The 19,475-nt window shown below is 34.8% G+C and overlaps 1 protein-coding gene across 3 annotated transcripts in view; it reads left to right on the top strand.

The window, feature by feature from the left end:
- Nucleotides 1–19,475, top strand: part of LOC112050847 (chloride intracellular channel exc-4) — a 66,672-nt gene that overhangs the window by 458 nt on the left and 46,739 nt on the right. The gene's annotated exons all lie outside the window — the stretch shown is intronic.

Raw genomic sequence — 19,475 nt, 5'->3', positions numbered from 1 at the left:
GCATTCATAATGCGCGTTATTTAGGTCACTAGCTGGTATGAATGTGTTGATACTTTATAGAATGCCGTGAACCAAGGTTTCCTCCATGGGATTAGAACAGTGCAGATGTCTCTTGACTTGTCGTTTTTTATTATTAGGATGAGGTCATACTCAGTCGCGTGCTATTCTTATTGTAAATTATGTTTTAGCCATGCAATGATTCATGTGTCTTAATTGTTTTGTTTGAAACATCCTGGGAATATATATTAATTGAAATTACTTTACTAAAACTAAATGTACACCACTTTTCCTCTTCTGATAAAGTTTGTCAATAGTAATTTTGTTGAATTTGAACTTCTAATGATTATTAACTGCTGCTAGTTGCAAATTTTGATAAAGTATTTACCATTTACTTAAGTAATTATTAATAAATTAAAACAAAGATGTTTTTGTACCTTGGATACTGAAGATACTCACAAGTCTGCTAATGTATTCAATTAGTAAAATAATGTATGCAATTCAATATTGAACACTGAATGCTTAATATTCAAAGCACACCATTTAAGTGCAATTAATTGTGTCAAACATTGTATTTAGTACCTTAATAGTAAGTTTATATTTAATATGCAAGCCGCATATAGTATTACTTCTTTGTTAAATTGTTTTACTCTTTTATATTGCATGGACATGTATTGCGGAGGGATGAAAGTCATATTTACTAGAAAAATGTTGAATTTTCATGTGTTTTCATGAAGTGAGGTCAAAGAAGAGATGGTTGGAGTATGTGAAATAGGACATGAGTGTAACGGGAGAGGATGATGACTGGACAAGTAATAGAGAGGAATGGAGCTGATTGACATATTTTGCCGAGCCCACTTGAGTGGGATATGGAAAAGGAGATGATAACAATGATTTTATATTGTAATAGATGTTTGTTAGACCAACTCTTAGAATTTGCAGGTGACATTATAATTATAATGTTCAGAGAGATATCTTATCCCTTTTCAATGTAGTAACCCTAGGGTTTACCAAGTTCCAAAATGGCTTGGAAGGAAAAAGCACAACCACCATGGCCTGACTCGATCATAGTTTTGTCTGACATGCCATGAATATTATAAACAAATTTTGAGGAGTAATTTTGGTCTATATGCAAGATTTAGTAATTGCTCATAGTTGATTCTCTTGAGGTGCTCTGCTTTTTAAAGTTAAACAATTGTATATATGTAGTAATAGATTGTTTTGGGGTAGTATTTCTCCTTAGATTCTTTAGATTTTTGTTTAGAATAATGATTATTTATTCATCTATACTAATATTATCAATAAAGATTTGATTGTATGTTTTTTGCATTCAATAGGTTCTGAAACTACTAGGCTGAAAAAAATTATATTGGTATTTGAAAAATTCTATTCTACCAATGGAAAGCCACATTATCAGTAACTTAGGCTATATATTTATCCCTGTATTCCGACAGTTCTGGCATTGTTTATAATAGACTTTGTCAAAGATAATGCCGTCTTTTAAAATTCAGTAATTCCTTAATTTATTTCATTTAATTTATAAAAACTTTATTACTGTAATGTGCTGCTGTGTGCTGTGTTAGATAAAGTTTCATTCACAATCACAAGTAGAGTTGGATGGACGCCAGTGTGCACTGTGTTTATTTATGTTCTAGAATAAACGGCGGAAAGTGTGTTTCTGTGCCAATGTTGGTCATTAGTAATGGATAAATTAATTAACCTTTGTGCAATTAAAGTAAAATATTAAAAGATATTAAGCATCAAATTAGCTATTACAAAATTTAAGAAAATTAAGAACTGATCAGGTATTTTACTAAAGGTGTTGAACTGCATTGTCTCCTAGATCATCTTCCTAAGCAGGATGTTTGAGTTTTATTATTATTATATATATTTTTTGGTTTTTAGCATCATTATTTTTTTTTAAAGAATATTTGCCATATTTTTTGTTTTTCAAATATGACCAATATTCCTATTTCTCTCCAAATAGTCCGGAAAGACTGTATTAGAAGTGGGTATGACAATAGGCCAACTGGGCGGGGATCGAACCACCACCCCTTGGTGATGAGTCAGACTGCTCTTACTGTTGATCTATATTATATTATAGTGTTTTAAATGTGTCCAAAAACACAGGTGCGCTTTATTCCCTCACTTTTATAGTTGCTTATGATGGCACTTCTACAACCAGTGCAGATCTGTAGAGAAAGTGTGAGTTGGGATGTTGGTGTTGTGGTATCACACCACATGCCTTGGAAAATATTTAAGTCGTTATTAACACCTGATAGTGATTTGTACAGATAAATCTGGAATATTCTGTCATCTCCTTTACCTGAACCTATTTAAGTGGGGTCGGAAAAATAGCCATTCTCGTCCATTTTAGCTTCTATTATTTGCCAACTTATCATCTACTCCTTTTACACACTCCAACCATACGTCCTAACAACACGTTTTAGCGTTCCGGTACGATGCCGTGTAGAAACCGAAAGGGGTGTGGATTTTCACCCTCCTCCTAACAATGTAGCCCACTTCCATCTTAGGCTGCATCATCACTTACCATCAGGTGAGATTGTAGTCAAGGGCTAACGTGTAAAAAAAAAATTATAAGTCTTTTTTTTCTTTTTGCCATTACCAGTGATGTAAGGGTTGTGCCAATGCAATGAGATAGCTGTAGGCTTCTTTCTTCTTAACGGCCTTCTAGTGGACCACTAATAGGTTGACGATGATGAAAGTGATTATAGTAATTTGTATGAGACTTTGCTGAATCAACACAATAAGGAACAGAAGTAATTGCATACAATCCATAGATCATTTGAAGAGCACGCAACACACGCCGCCTTGGACCGATGCGTTCAAAATAAACAATTCATTTGTACGAGAATTCCTCCGCCTATATATCAAATTGCGAGCTCACGCTGTGCAGTGCCAATTAAAATTATATAATTCAACTGACGCCTCTTTCGTAATTACTTATTTATCTACGAATTAAGAAAATTAATTAGGCTTCCCATTCAAGTTTATTTGCTATGCCTTGTTGGGTGTGATAACGTAAAATTGTAACATCACTTTTTGCTCTTTTAGGCTGCCCCAACGATATTTTATACTATGGATATGTTACGTGCCTACAAAATTACCGCAAAAAGTGATCCGAATTTAGCTATTCCACTGAGCGCGCACATGCACAATTTTGGGTTTAATTCCATTTTATTAACCGACTTCCAAAAGGAGGAGGTTCTACGTTCGGCTGTATGTATCTTTTTTTTTTATGTATGTCCAGCGATAATTCCGTCATTTATAGACCGATTTTAAAAATTAATTTTATTTATTATATTTAGTTTTTACACTTCCTGAGCACACAACTCGATATTATATACAATATTATTTTCGATGTTTACTATGCGACTCAATGAAAGAAGTTACTCAAGACAATCAGTTTTGACGCGCTATTGACATATCATAGTATAAAATCTTTGGGGTGCCCACTCACAGTTAATGATATTGAATTGAATTGAAGATCGCGACTTCTTCAGAGACTTAGAGCCAGGTGTCAAGTAAATCCGCACGAGCTGTATATTGAAATGCAATGTATTTAGTTGCCTAATACACGTAAACAATGTTGTTTTACAAATAGAATTAAGTCCAGTATATTAACATTGATATGGTGTACAAATTTTCCAATTTTAAATATAAGAGTCCGTACAAGCCGATTCCCGCCGGGTTACCGTTTAAAAATCCATGTATATTCATTATTGTAATGAATATATGAGAAACCATATCACGCGGTATGAATTTTTTTCTTTGGGACCTTTGACAATATTCCAACCTTCACCACTGCTATACCTACAGTTACTATTTTTAGAACTTAGAAAACTTCCACGGATGAGCTAAGGTACAAGAAACTTCTGATATGAAATCCTAAATAATTAATTTGCTATAGTATATAGATCAGCATAGCTCAAAATTCTTTAAGAACTCAATGTACCAGATAACTAGCTATTTAACAAGAGGTTGGTACTTGTAGGTCTAGAAAATTTCCTTGAATAATGAATACATCTTCTGATGAGCATTCCATGCGAGAGAGCGTATGTATGGTCGCTAGGGTTGTCACCCTCATGTTTATTGAAAAGAGCATAAATAAGATTAGAAATGGAATAAAAATGTATTTTATTTCATTAATATGTTTGAGTGAATAAAAATTACCCAATTTTTTAAAATATACTTGCATATAATATAAAAAATGGGTTGAATGGGGTGAAACTAAAATTTTAAATTCAAAATAATTGAATTTTACAAACAAACTTGACATTTCAGAAGTGCTTGCAACTTGCAATACTTAAATGAACTTTAAATTTGAATTTGACCGCGTCAAGTTTACAAGCACTTTTGAAATGTCAAGTTTGTTTGTGTGATTACTGATTATTAGGGATTCAGCCTAGCACAGTCATAGCGAAAGGGCTGAAGAATTTTACAGTTTGGGTAATAATAAAAATATTCCCTTCAAATTTCTAACGCCCACAATTATAGGTGTATACAAGTAAGTCGTCGCCATTAAAAGCTTAACAGAAGTAGACAAATGGCAATAATGCACAAAATACCAGACGTGTCGCGTCGCGTCGCGTCATACTGTATGTGATTCTCTATAACCTTAACCAAAATAATAAACTGTATCATTGGTGAGATAAGGCTACGTCCTCCAATAATACATATCTGAATGCGGGTTGTTGTATACTTAAACAATAGATTACATTTTTTTTTTGTATTGCGTCAACATGGTTTAGATTTTATTCCTTTGCGTGATTTTGGAACGAATTCTCAAAAAAAAAATGAGAGTGATTAGTTGACAGAGAAGTAAATAGACAAATAGCTTCCTTGTTTTTCAGATAACGGTGAAAGTTGCCTTATGACGTTCATATTACTTACTATTATCGTGAATCGCGGCAAACTTTCAAGAGTGAAACGAACTGTCACCCATGCTATCTAAAAAACACTATAACGCCTTGTTTGTCTTTTTCTGCGTCTTCGTCTACGAAGAGAATTATAAAGTTTTTTTTTTCTAAATATTTACATGTTAGTCCTTGACTACAATCTCACCTGTTGGTAAGTGTGTGGCACTCTAAGTGACAGTAACCTCTGAGGCACTAAAACTCAGGAAGTGCAAGTCTCGTGTGTGACAACCCTGGCGCGTGTACAGCTTCGAAACAGAAACCCCGCGCCAAAGTCGGGGAAAGTGACATCACTCACGCGACAGATCGTGCATCTTGGCCCGAGCGACAATTAGCATGCCCGTCCGTCATCTGGCCACAGTATAATTAAATGATTTTCATATCGCACGTCCAACTCTTTATTTTTCTTTTCTATTATGAATCATCATTAGAAGCTTATTTTAACAGCTCGTAAGAGGCCCAGGCCTCCCTCCTTAACGCTGGGATGGAGTACGCTTTTCCAATATGGGATAGCTGAAGATTATGTTTAACTATTTGCGATCACTAACAGATGCAGTGACGTCCATAGATGAAAAATTACACTGCCTCCACTGAGAACAAATTACGTACAGTTTGTATGTTTTTTTTTTTTTTTAATCTTTACAAGATAGCCCTTGACTACAATCACACCTGATGGTAAGTGATGATGGAGTCTAAGATGGAAGCGGGCTAACATGTTAGGAGGAGGATGAATATCCACACCCCTTTCGGTTTCTACACGACATCGTACCGGAACGCTAAATCGCTTGGCGGTACGTCTTTGTCGGTAGGGTGGTAACTAGCCACGGCCGCAGCCTCCCACCAGCCAGACCTGGACCAATTAAGAAAACCTCAATCGAACCCAGGACCTCCGTCTTGTAAATCCACCGCGCACTGCGCCACGGAGGCCGTCAAAAAGCTTACTAAATCAGCTTGTAACAGGGCCAGGTCTCCCTCCTTGCAGGAGATTTATCTATAAGATTTCTTATAGGATAATCCTATAAGAGATCTTATAGATCTCATGTAGGATGGAGTACGCTGCTGTAATATAGACTAGCTTAAGATTATGTTTGACTATTTGACGATCACTAACAGATGCAGTGACGTCCATAGATGAAAAATTACACTGCCTCTACTGAGAACACTATACGTTCAGTTTGTATGTATAATGCCTACCCTAGTTAAATACCTTATGCACGCCACTGTCAATAATACATAATCTTCGAGGCACGGGGATCTAACACCATCAACATCCAATTCGGGGCTGAAAAATATTTATTCTTTAGACTTATTTTAAACTTTAAAGAAATGGGTAGTTACATATTTAGCTATTTACTTCTGCTAAAATGGATATACTTAAGTGTTGCTTATTGTCAGGAAAAGGTTCTTATGACAGAAAAAAATTAAAAAATTGAAAGGGTAAGGGTAGGGTAGGGTAGGGTAGGGTAGGAGTCCCTTGGTCACGCCATCACGCCTGGACCGATTTCCCTATTTTTTTTTGATGTGTTTGTTATTGTCAGGAGAAGGTTCTTATGAGAGAAAAAATAAAAAAAAATAGGAGGTAGGGTAGGGGGTTTAGTTGAAAGTTTACATCGAGTTTCACGTGGACGAAGTCGCGGGCGCCCGCTAGTGTAAAAATGTTTTCATGACAAAATGTCCGATATTTTCCAAAGGACGAGTAGAAAGTTTTAATATCTGAAAAATTGTTATCAACCTCGTTTCTAGTTCATCATGATAAAGACCTATAAACATACATATTGAATATGAAAGTCTAATTCGCATTAGATATCAGCTTTGCTATCGTCGCGTCGTCATCTTCAATAGAGGTCGTGATCTTAGCAACAGATCAGCTTCTCTGATCTTTTATACTATGTATCGGCTTTTCCATCTGTCCATAGCATATTGTGAAGATCATTCAGCAACATACACTGTAGACAGGTGAGCCGAGCATGTATTGATTTTATCGATTGGAGCATAGTCAGCCACTAACGATCCAGTAAGCTCACATGCCTGCAGCGCTAACGGCTTGACGTCCGATAAAACAGATCATGTGTTGGTCGCGATTTTACTTGATCGTCAGTGACTGGCATAAGATAATACCTATGCTCCAATCGATACAATGTGTGGGCTTATCGGACGGTGAGTGACTAGCATTACAATGTATGCAGTCCCAATAGTATGGTGAAGTGAAGGGGATTCACAATGAGACAAGTAAGGTTCGGAACATAGAAATTATTGGCGCACCCACTAATAGCCTCAGGTTTTCGTTCGGTTGTGGGCAAGAAAAGCGAAACGATTAATTTGAATGAAAAAAATCGTAATAAAAACATATAATATCCATACATAAACTAATTTCATACAAGAGTACTATTATCTTTTGCAAACAAGATTTTCAACATAATTCCACGAAGGATAGTGCTGTTTAGGAACAGTTCTTTAGATTGCATGTAATTTACTGTAAAATATTTTCTATAATATAAACTATCTCTAAAGAAAACAGATCGGTGGGTTGAAATCGATGACAGATAAGAAGTAAAAGTCTCGCGGCGATCGATGTCTGTATAGTAATAAAGGAATGTTATATAGTGAGTAATAATCAGTATAAAAAGATGGGCTACCCTGATGTTGAGTGTAAACCCACCTTTATCAAAGCAATATTTCGTACTTTAATCTGCCCCATGTGCAATCCAATGTCATTGCTAACTATACCTATACCTTTCTAATGGGTACATTTACATAGCAATGCTTGGTGGAGTAGCGGAAGCATGGTACCACTTACCCTGTACTATAGAGCAAGTGACGTATTTGTGACGTTATAGTCTATAGTCTATAGTAGAGATGCGCCGAGTAACACTTTTGCCGAGTAACGAGTACCGAGTTTAACTCGGTTAAATTTTTTTTCAACCGAGTACTCGGCCGAGTAACTCGGTTCAATCTAATTCCCATTTCGCGCGCGTAAACGTATTAATTCAATTCAAAATTGTTTTTTTCAAGTAGGCTTAGTTTACAAGCACTTTTGAAGCGTCAAGTTTGACTATTTGTAGTGACTCTACCACCAGCTCAGAAGGCGCAGTCTCCTATTGAGAAGAGCGACGGGAAACTCAACAGTTGCTCTTTTAAATCTTTCTTTTTAATTTTATTTAAATTTAATTTTTAAAGATTTCCTAAATTACTAATAAATACTTTTTGATTAACACTGTGGTGTTTATTATATGTACCTAAATAATGCTTTTCTTAAACAAGGTATACTCGGCATTCACCGACCGAGTACGAGTATCAAAAAATCTGCCGAGTACGCAGAGTACCGAGTATCAACCGAGTACTCGGCCCATCTCTAGTCTATAGGTACTCTACGTCACAATGAGCTCCACTAAAACTGTTATAGCAAACACGGTTTATGAATAAACAGACGTTCGCGGTTTTAGAGAAGTAGTTTCCCCTTTCTGTGACAGTGATGACGTAGGATTCTATTGTTGAATGTTTTTTTTTAAATAGGTCCAGTAGTTTGTTAGCCTATTCAATGCAAACAAATGACCTTTCCTCTTTATTGCAGGCGTCCGCAGCGTACGGATCGGATGCATCGCATCATACGGATTTTTAATTTTGCGGCGGATAAAATCCGTTCGATGCGATCCGTAGGATACGAATCAGTGGACGCACTTGTATGATTTAATATACAAAGTATACTAAAATCCGCCTGTTGCGATGCGTCACATACGATGCGGATATGTGGACGCCTGCCATTATAATGTTAGTATAGATAATGGTAGCTCAAACATGAAGTAAACTTCAAATTCTAGTACTAAATCGATAAATATGTCTCATGTGTCAACTATAAAAGGCCTTAACTCAATAATTGGTGTCCAATAGCCCTAAATGGTACTTTTAACTATGTTAGCTAAGGAACATGTCCTTAACTAATGTTATAATATGAAACAAAAGTGCTTATCTGATACCGTGGTTGTACCTGTTTGGAACTTTTATCTTTCGATAAGCTGTTAATTTTATGATAACGCATTATCTGTTGCTGTATAAGGCAGATGTCGGTATTGGTTGTTATTTTTAGGGGTCCATACCTTAAAAAGAAAATGGGGAACCCTTCTAGGATCACTTTGTTTTTCGTCTGTCTGGCTGTCTGTCAAGCCTCAAGACCTTAAGATTTGAACCTAAAACCATATAGATACATAAATACAGTCCCTTGAAACTGAATAAATCAAACCTCCAAGTAAACGTAATTTGTCACTCTTAAGGGAATCAAAATTTATTAGTTCCTAGACTAATTCATTGAAATTTGGCAAAAACCTAATATCGTTTTACAGTATTAACTGAAACTATAATATTTGTTATTAACTTATAAAAATTCTTGTTTATTTAAAGTATTTATTAATCATCTAAGCTAAAGCCAAATGGCTACTTGTAAAGAACCTTCAGTGCAGTTTTTTTGTTTAAAAATAATGTTTACCACGTCTACCTTAGCTACAATATGTATATACGAATTTAAAACTACTGAGAAATGTAATTTTAGGGACCAAAACTGCGATTACTCAAAAATAGTTTTAGATAGTGTTTTTTCATGATAGCAGCGATGTAAATATAAAACTTTTTTAATTGTTAATTTTAAAAAGTATTCATAAAACATACAATGGATTAAAATCTTGTGGGTGCACAGAATACAAAGTAAAACTACAATTAAAAATAACTGTAGGCAGTATTCAAGCTCAAGGTTTACCATCCAACAACAAGACAGGAACGATTAACGACATAATACAAATTAAATTAATGCACTTAACATTAGCACCTGCACATCGTAACATCTTGCAGGTGAGTGAATTAAAAAAAATAATATAGTCTATGGTCTAAGGAGTATTTTTATAATTTAATGCGTTTTGTAAAGACTCTACTATGATAATAATTAGATAGATCGATAGGAATCACGGTCTAACTTAAGAATAAATTAAACGTTTTAAAGATATTCGATAGTATATTTTAAAGTTCTTACGGAACGAAAAATTATGGAAATTAAAACCTAACCGTGAAATAGTTAACAGATTGATAAATATTTGGAATTGGTATAAAAGATTTCTTTAATCCCGATATAACCACAGGTATAGAATCTACCGGGACCTACCTGGAACCACTGGGCAAAACTTATGCTATACATTTTTAAACAATTTTTCTAATTTTAAATATTTAATCTACCTATCCAATGTCTATAATCTTTTGTCGGTAATCTGTCGATAAGTTGATTAGTACATTTAAAATTGCTAAGCAACTTACAGACGGATTACGTACATAAATAGTTTTCTGTTTACACTTAAACACTGACAGTTTTTATGCAACATCGTACCGGAACGTTATCGCTATTCCGGAATACACTCAACCAATATTACATTCAATAGTAAATTGTACTGTGTAGAAAGTCATAAATAGAAGCAGTTGCATCTAGTATTTACAGTCGTAGGTCGGATCTAGGTTACGCGTTTGACCTTTTTGTCTAAATACCTTAACGCTCGCGGCTCATCGACACAATCAACTTGGTAATGCCTTTCTTTGCATAGTTCTTTTTTCATACCTCGTACTTTGGAAATAGCACTTACCTCGAACTGTAAGCTTAAATGCCAATTTACCAATAAACCAATTTAATTGGCCTTATTGTTGTCTAAACTAATGTATGTTTTAAGTATTATAATTTTAAATTTACTTGAAAAATACATTAATTTTGACACAAAATATTCTTAAAAGTTCAGAAATAATCTCCTGTAAAATATGTTTTTGAATATATCACGTTACTAGTTGACGCCGCGCGGTTTCACCCGCGTGGTTCCCGATCCCATAGAAATACGTGAATAATATATAGCCTTTCTCGATAAATGGGCTATCTAACACTGAAAGAATTTTTCAAATCGGACCAGTAGTTCCTGAGATTAGCGCGTTCAAGCAAACAAACAAACAAACTCTTCAGCTTTATAATATTAGTATCACATTATTGAAGCAAATGGGCGATATAATAATGCTTATTTTACAACTCAAATCCTTCTTACCATTAGCTTTCATTCTATGTTACACATTATACAACATTTTATTTGACCAAAAAGTTGTGGTTATTATATGTGTGGGGATTTCCTCATACTTACTTCAAATTTAAATTTAACGGAATTGTACTAATCTATAGACGCACGCAAGTGAGTAATGCACGTTTTAGGTGTAAGTCTTATAGAACATTCTACAATCATTGATAAAGAAATAGGCAATAACGTTGCAAATAAGGCTTTGCAAATGAAGCAATCAATGGCTGACATTCTTTATGCCCAATTGACAATACATACAGCATTGCATAATTACTTCTCAGTGCAACATTTACATAATACACGAGTTTGTAACTCTAGGAGAGAGCCTAACATTTAGTATCTGGAATGAAGATCAACCGAGTGAATCTGTGACAAACAATCTTGAGACGAATATCTTAGCATTCATCATCATCAACCCATATTCGGGTCACTGATGAGCACGAGTCTCCTCTCAGAATGAAAGGGGTTAGGCAAATAGTCCGCCACGCTGGCCCAATGCGAATTGGCAGAATGCACACACATAGAGAATTAAGTAAATTCTCAGGTAGGTTTCCGCACGATGTTTTCCTTCACCGTTTGAGACGCGTAATATTTAATTTCTTATAATGCACATACCGGAAAAGTTGGGAGGTGCATGCACCGGATTCGAACCTACGCGCTTTTGGTTTAATTGGAGGCAGAAGTCATATCACGGCGATATCTTAGCATTCAATGGATTTTAACTATTGAAATGTGATGTAAATTTTCAATTATTGTTACAAAAATTATTCAAATCAAAGTCGTACACCATAACTTGATAATAATACGGACTAGATACAACGGAACGATCGATTGACCTACTTTATAAAACAAGTACATAAATTACAAACTTTTCTACTTTATAAAAGAATACTTACTTAAAATAAAAACTTTTCTTAGTAGGTAAGGGTAAGTTTTCTAGTTGGTTTATATTTTCTTACATCATTGTAAATTTACTTATTTTCTGTATTGTAATTTCAATATCATTGAATGTAATCAATATCACTCTTCCTTTTCTGTGAATCTTAGTTAAACAGGTACTAATTAATTGCTAATCTGTCTTAGTTAATTGTGTGTCAGTGGATGTTAAAAAACACTCGTAATCATCACTGCTTTGATCTTCATATGTACAATCTATATCTTTCGAATGTCAATATAATCCGCACCGGCAATTAGTATTCTTAATTGGTGCATTTATTTGCACGCTTGCTTATCGTTTTATCGATTGCTATCTGTCGGACATTCAATTTCTTGCATTCACGTGGAATTGCTAACAGGGAACTGCATTTAAGTGATATTTCTTTCACTACAATGTAACAAAATTTTAATGATGCTAAACAATTATATAAATGAAACTTCTGTTACATTGACCAAATTTACCAACCATTTCTTTTGCTTTCTTTGAAAAAATATTGTAGTGCCTTCTGATCCACTAGTAATTAAATTAATTAATGTTATTAATGCTGGCGTCATCATTTTTCTTATCATTATTATTCTTCTATATTTATATATAAGTAAATGTTTCAATATAAAGATAACATTATTTCTTTTCATTCAGTCCTTTCATATTTTTGTCGTTTTAATCTATAGTTACTTTACTATAGTTATTAGTTAACCATGTAAGTTACATGATTTTTTTCATTTTGTTCTTTATTGAAAATGCACGAACACTTCTGTCTAGTTCTAGAATAAAAGGTCATTATAATGTCGCATGAGTATGAGTAAGTTATTAATTTGTTTTCTTCGTTGCGTCAATTAGTGAATCTAATGCCGGCTGTACGTTTATTTATTGTTAGTTTCACTTACGCGCTCTACGACACGACATTTCCTTTGTTTTAAAAACTATTTTCGTTTTTGTGTGTTTTACGGCCTGTAAAATTAGAACGATTAGAATTAATAATGATATTGTCTTTCTCGTATTTAATTGAGAAAATTCTATTACTGCAGGTGTTTTTAAGTAGTTGTTTTTACTTCGCGTGATGTAAGGTTTTCGGTGTCCGCTTCGGTAGGTCAGTTGTTACTTCATGACGTTTATGTAATGTTGATTACTGTACTTTTGTTGAATCTAGTGCACATTTCTCTTTCTTTTTTGGTGATCTATTAGTTCATAATGAGTAAAGTGGTTTTAGTTTTCCTACTTTCTTATAGAGAAGATTTACAAAAGAAGACTTCTTCTTCTGTTAGTGCCATCTTCTCTAGGTTAGAAATCATTAAGGTAAAATTTCTTTATTCACTGCTGATTGAAACAGTGATCTGGTGCTCATATTGAACCATTGGCGTAAGTTCTTGAGCCAAAATGTACGTACGTCTACGACGAGGCCTTCGATTTTCCTTTATCTTTCCCTGGATAATAAGCTAGAGCAGGTCATATTTGGACTTTCGCATTATATGATCCAGGTATTCGAGCTTTCTCCTTTAAATTTGCTGCAGAACCTCTATTGCCTTTCCCATTATTTGCAGCACAGTACACCCTCCATGATATCCACCTGTAAACCCAATTCACACAGAAATCCACAGAAAGAAGACTAATCAAAGGTTTATATAAATAAGGCGAATAGAAATGTTGGAAGGGAAAGGACAAGATGTCCGTTCCTGAATCAAATACAGTACATTCTCAGTTAAGGCCAAGTCAACGGTAAGTCATGTGAATTGAAGAAGCAAGAGAGATATGCAATTGCCGTAGCAAGTCGTTTACGTGCTCCACAGTTTAACCATATAAATTTTACGTTACTGTTTAATAAATATTATTTATCATTCACTTAAAAGAGAGCTTATTCAACAAAAACTTCATTTACTTTTTATGGAATAGTGTTTTTTATTCAACTGGTGCTAAAAATTCGCATATATTTACATTTAATGTTGTTTATAGTTCTGTTTGTCCTTTTAACACCTTATAAGTTTAAGTATTGTACTTAATTCCGAAAGTTAAACGTGTTACAAATTGAGATCTATTGCATTGTTTTTATGTCTCTGTAACATGTTACAGGTGCATGTTTCATAAAAAGTGTTCTCCATGCATTCATTAAACTGCGTTGAACCATCCCCTTGACATTTCACTTACTAGAACACACTGCGAATTACAGAAATATTACAATAAATATTTTTAGACACTTTAATAATGTATAAGTCACACTATCAAACAATCTTTAATAGCAGAAGGTGCATTTCGTACCCTTGTCTCGAAACTATGTGATGTACTCTTGTCTAGTATGTATTTATTTCTACGATAGGTTATAAATTCAAAGTTGATGATTATTTTTGAAAATGTCGTAGGTAAGCAAAGTATTTAAATAATTCCACTAACAAGTCAGAAGGCTAAGTTTAATTTAATAAAGACGTGTATCTTCGTCAAGCAATTAATATTTCTCAAGACGTGACAGCTTAATTGATATTGTTTTATTATGCTGCTGACTTAATAAAACTTTTGTCATTAAATTAGTTTTGTATAAAGGATAACTTATATTTTTTGTATATAAAAAGGTAGATAGATAAAGAAAAAGAAGCAAGTTGTTGAGTTATTACTTCAAGCACACGCTTTTCATGCAGTAGAAAGCATAGGAATATTAGTAATGAAAAAAATCTAGTATCCAATTTAAAAACTTATAGCCCTTTCTGAATCTACTCTATCAAATGGTATTTGAAAATTTTAAGTTGTTTTTTAAGAAGCCTCAAGAAAAAAAAGTATGTCAGAAAGCACCGTGCAATTTTAAAGACATTTGCCGACGCAAGGCGCGTTTTTACGCCATAATGCCATTATAAAACGATAATTAAGTGTGTATGCCAAATAGGGATGCAGCTGTTAGTAATGGTGCGTTGTTAGCTCCTAATTGTGCTATAACATAACAAGGTGATTTGAATTATCGACTTCCAAAAAGGAGGAGGTTCTACGTTCGGCTGTATGTATGTTTTTTTTTTATAATTCAGATTACGTGTAAGGATTTATTTCACTGTCAAAGACGTGGAAATTTAACAAATGCAGTTAAAATTACAAGTATTTTCCATAATTAATTTGACTAGATTAATGTAAGTCTAAAAAATATAAAGTATCCATTATTATTTTATACAATAAAATTTAATCTATACTTTTTATTCGCTGCAAAAGATAAGTGTGGTCAAGAGTGAAAATATTTTACACAATACAAATTCTATCCTTGATTTGATAGATAATTCTGAAGAATTAAGACAAAAGAGGAAATTGATGGAGTGTAAAAAAGCGTCCATTAAATCGCATCAAACGGATTTTAATATTCTTTGTATAGAAAGGCATACAAGTGCGTCCACTAATCCGCATTGAACGGATTTTATCCACCGTAAAATTAAAAATCCGTAAGATGCGATGCGTCCGATACGTACGATGCTTAACTTAAATAAAGAGTAAAAGAAGTTTACGTAAACTTCGTTTTTTTAGAATTGCAAAATCTTGTAAACAAATATGGCCGTATTCATCACTGCCATTAGTTGTGACGTCATCCTAGGGATGGGCCGTTGATGAACTATATCGAGAATTAACTACTACTAATCGAATTTTATATCAATTGTAAAAAAATCACTTTACTTAAAAACTCACTTCTAAGTTGGCAACACTAATCACACAGTCAAAATACGCGCGATATTAACTATCTACCTCTTTCTGTTGCATATTAATTAATACCTATCAAATAACATTTTTTTCACTTGTATGTTTGTTATAAATTAAAAGAGTACTAAAAAATTTCGGCAGTACTTGTTAACGCATTATCTTTTTTTAACATATAAGTACGTAACTAACTAAACAGCGCTATGAAAAAAATACTTTATTCAAATTACTCAATTACGATATCGATACTGAACGGAATACATTCGATATTTACAATCGGTAAATCGTTAATTTTTAATCTGTGGTGACAATTTTACTTGGCACAACCTTAGAGAGACGAAACGTCAAATTAACATTTAAATGTAATCTGTGTGCATAATTTCGTTTATTTCTAAAAATTTTGATTAAACCCTGTGTAAATTAAAAAAATGTTACGTTTGTATGATTCTCCATAGGTGGATTGTAAAGAACAAAGTGTTTGTGCGTGTTTTAATAGTTTGATGGTTCTGAAAACTATTATAAAAGTTTGGCATCGACAAAAGGGTTTGTTTATTTACCAAATAGCGCAATTCAATCTGGACATGGTATACTTTTGGTTATTTGCGAAGTGGATCGAATCTGCTTCGGTTTTAATTTGTTAATTTAATTCAACGTTATTGTTTGCATGTTTTTAATAATTTTCGTATTATCTGGTATTTTCTTACTTATATAAATTGCTGCGTCGGCTTATCTTCGTCGCGTAGATGCTTCCAGTAGATATTTCCGTCCGTTCCTGTCATTATAAAGTAATATCCCGTGGGGTTGTCGCTCGTTGGTCACATATGGCGGTGGCAGGTGCGGCTGGTTACGCGTGGCTGGCGCATATTCATTTTTTTTTTCTTGCCTTTTTTTGCCTATCACGATTTTCTTGCTAGTATATCAGATGTCGAGATAATCATTCCGTTGCATAGGCATGTTATTTCATCCTACTAATATTATGTACTGCGAGTAGCTTTGGCCGCGTGAAATTAATTTGAGAGCCAACATAGATATGGTTCCGAGATTATTCTTCAATGATTATTCTTAATTTCTTTTTTGGAGTTTACTTCTTTAGAATCGATTTTTCATCTATAGCCCCCGGTATGAAAAAATTATGGCCAGTAAAATTCGATGAACGAATGACAGCGTTACGTTTTTGTGCGCAACCTATTCTGCGCACCTTTCACTTTTGAGACGTGCATAGTGTGTGCTGCGGGGCAAAAGACAGTCGATCTAAAAGAGTAAACTCCATTCGTGCGTCGGAGCTGACACACGCTTTTTTTTTAATTAATGGATTTTCGCGATTCAACTTTAGCAAACTTCATAAAGTAGTTAAGTGAAGGGTGTTGTTGCTGATTAAATTACAGACACATGAGGCTAGCAGTTAGCACTTTTAGGTTGCCGGGTGCATTATATAACATGTTTTAAACATCCTACAGTGTTTAAAAATACCCTTCAGGGTGATAATACAAGTACAGCATAGGTAACGGTTATATCATTTAATATAATGTAGGCCATCTGCTTGGGCCCTCTTATACGAGTTAAGGTCCGTTTATATCTACACAGTCACAGACAAGTAGCGTGACAGACACCGTCTGTTCACAGTACCTAGCAGGTAGCTAGAGACACTTAAAGTCCTTTACATAAAAGAAGTCCCCCAGACGCGTCGCTAATGTCTTTATGGCGCTTATTGTCATTTGGTAATGGCGGTCCTATTGTCATTTGTGTAAGGCGCTGTCAATTTTAGTTCGGGTTTCATGACTACAGACATGAACCGCAGAGACAAAATATTCTTTCCGCGAATACTGGCCGGTCGCGGCCCGTGTCTGTCAACGTCTGCGCGGCCGTGTTACCAATGATATTAATACGTTAATAAACACTGTATAGAATAATATTATTTTGTCTGCCACGGCACGTGTCTGGCACGCTAAATGTCTGTAGATATAAACGGACCTTAAAAAGTAAAAGCGCTTGCTTGGTCCTTCTTGCTTTTTTTTGATTTAATTTCAATTAAAAAATAAATGCGCTTAGTCAATGAAGATGGAATGTAATTGGAGTTGAAACGGCAAAGCAATAAACAATTTTGTGGGCGTGTCACATGATACACGCAAATGTAAATTAAGACATCAATGATCAGATACACAGAAAAGGTGTTGCCCGATTTTCATCTCGATAATTGGATTGTAATAACTTGTAGTATTTTAGTTGCGAGACAGCTTTACATTAGTTCGTCATAATAATGAAAACCAGACAAGCGCGAGTCGGACTCGACCACCGCGGGTTCTGTACTATAACACAAGCGCAGCTTTAGTTAAATGAAGGTCTATTTTTATTTAAGGTTGCATTTTCAATTTTGGGCGTTGGAATTAGACCTTCATTTAACTTCATACTGTATTTGAACGCTTTTTTGACGTCCGTAAAAAAACTTATTGCGAATGAGGGCTTATGTTCTGTTATTACACTAGTAGGTACATATTTGCTTAACCTCGATGGCTGATATGTAAGTAGCTGGTAGGTACATTTACAAATGCATAGTTTCAGATCTTTTCCTATACTGGGTGGGTGTCGTTATCAACCCATATACGGCTCACTGCTGAGCTCGAGTCTCCTCTCAGAATGAGAGGGGTTAGGCCAATGGTCCACCACGCTGGCCCAATGCGGATTGGCAGACATCACACACGCAGAGAAATAAGAAATTCTCTGGTGTGCATGTTTCCTCACGATGTTTTCCTTCACCGTTTGAGACACGTGATATTTTAGACTTAATACTCTGCGTGTGTGAAGTCTGCCAATCCGCATTGGGCCAGCGTGGTGGACTATTGGCCTAACCCGTCTCGTTCTGAGAGGAGACTTGAGCTCAGTAGTGACCCGTATATGGGTTGATAACGACGAAAACAAAGTAACGTAAGACCAATTTATTTTAGGTTGTTAAGTTTACACACACAAATTCGTTTGTGCTGTCACCACGCATGCAAAATTATACCCTATTCCTGAAATAGAATAACTTTACCGGAAAAAAAATATTAAGATATCATGATTAGCTTTTATCAAATTAATACTTACTGTTATTTTTAACACCATTGATTTTTAAACAAGTTGTAAACTTAAACTCTCACAATATTGTGGAAGATATTCGGTGGTACTTTGAGGTCGGCATGAGGTCGAGTGATGAGTCACCGCAAACCGGATCCGTCGACCAGACGAGTGCCGGTGTTGCTTGTATTGTACTGCTTTGCGATTAGAAAATACACTCGTATCGTTCGTTATCAACCCATATTCGGCTCACTGCTGCGCACGAGTCTCCTCTCAGAATGAGAGGGGTTGGGCCAGTAGTCCACCACGCTGGCCCAATGCGGATTGGCAGACTTCACACCCATAGAAAAGACACTCGTATGCACCTGTGCAATATTAGTCGATTGAATTTTTTCAGCGCCATTTTTTTTTTATGTTAGGGGGGGGGGGGTCAGTGGAAAGCTAAAATCAAGTTTGTGGGGTCACCCTTATCCCGCGGTCGCCATCTTGAATATAGGGATTGAAATAGTTTTTACGATATATATCTTAAACCAATTGTCTGATGAAAAAAATGTTAACACTGCTAATTAAATTATCTACAACTTTGGTCCAGTAAGTATTTGTAGTAGAACCATAAATAAAAAATATCTAACAAAACAACATTTTTTTCATTATGCCAATAGCATAGGGTTTTGCTACACATTATTTTTAAATGTCATAATCATTGGATAGCCCTAATTTCCCAATTTTATGTTAGGTATGTAAGTAATAAAAAAAATCGTTTTGTGACATAGAATATTTTTCACTGTTTTCGTTAACCGCAAAAGACAA

The sequence above is a fragment of the Bicyclus anynana genome, chromosome 19, assembly GCF_947172395.1.
Source record: "Bicyclus anynana chromosome 19, ilBicAnyn1.1, whole genome shotgun sequence".
In the NCBI taxonomy this organism is placed as follows: domain Eukaryota; kingdom Metazoa; phylum Arthropoda; class Insecta; order Lepidoptera; family Nymphalidae; genus Bicyclus; species Bicyclus anynana.
The sequence above is the reverse complement of the archived record's forward strand: the minus strand, read 5'-3'. Positions and strand labels throughout refer to the sequence as shown.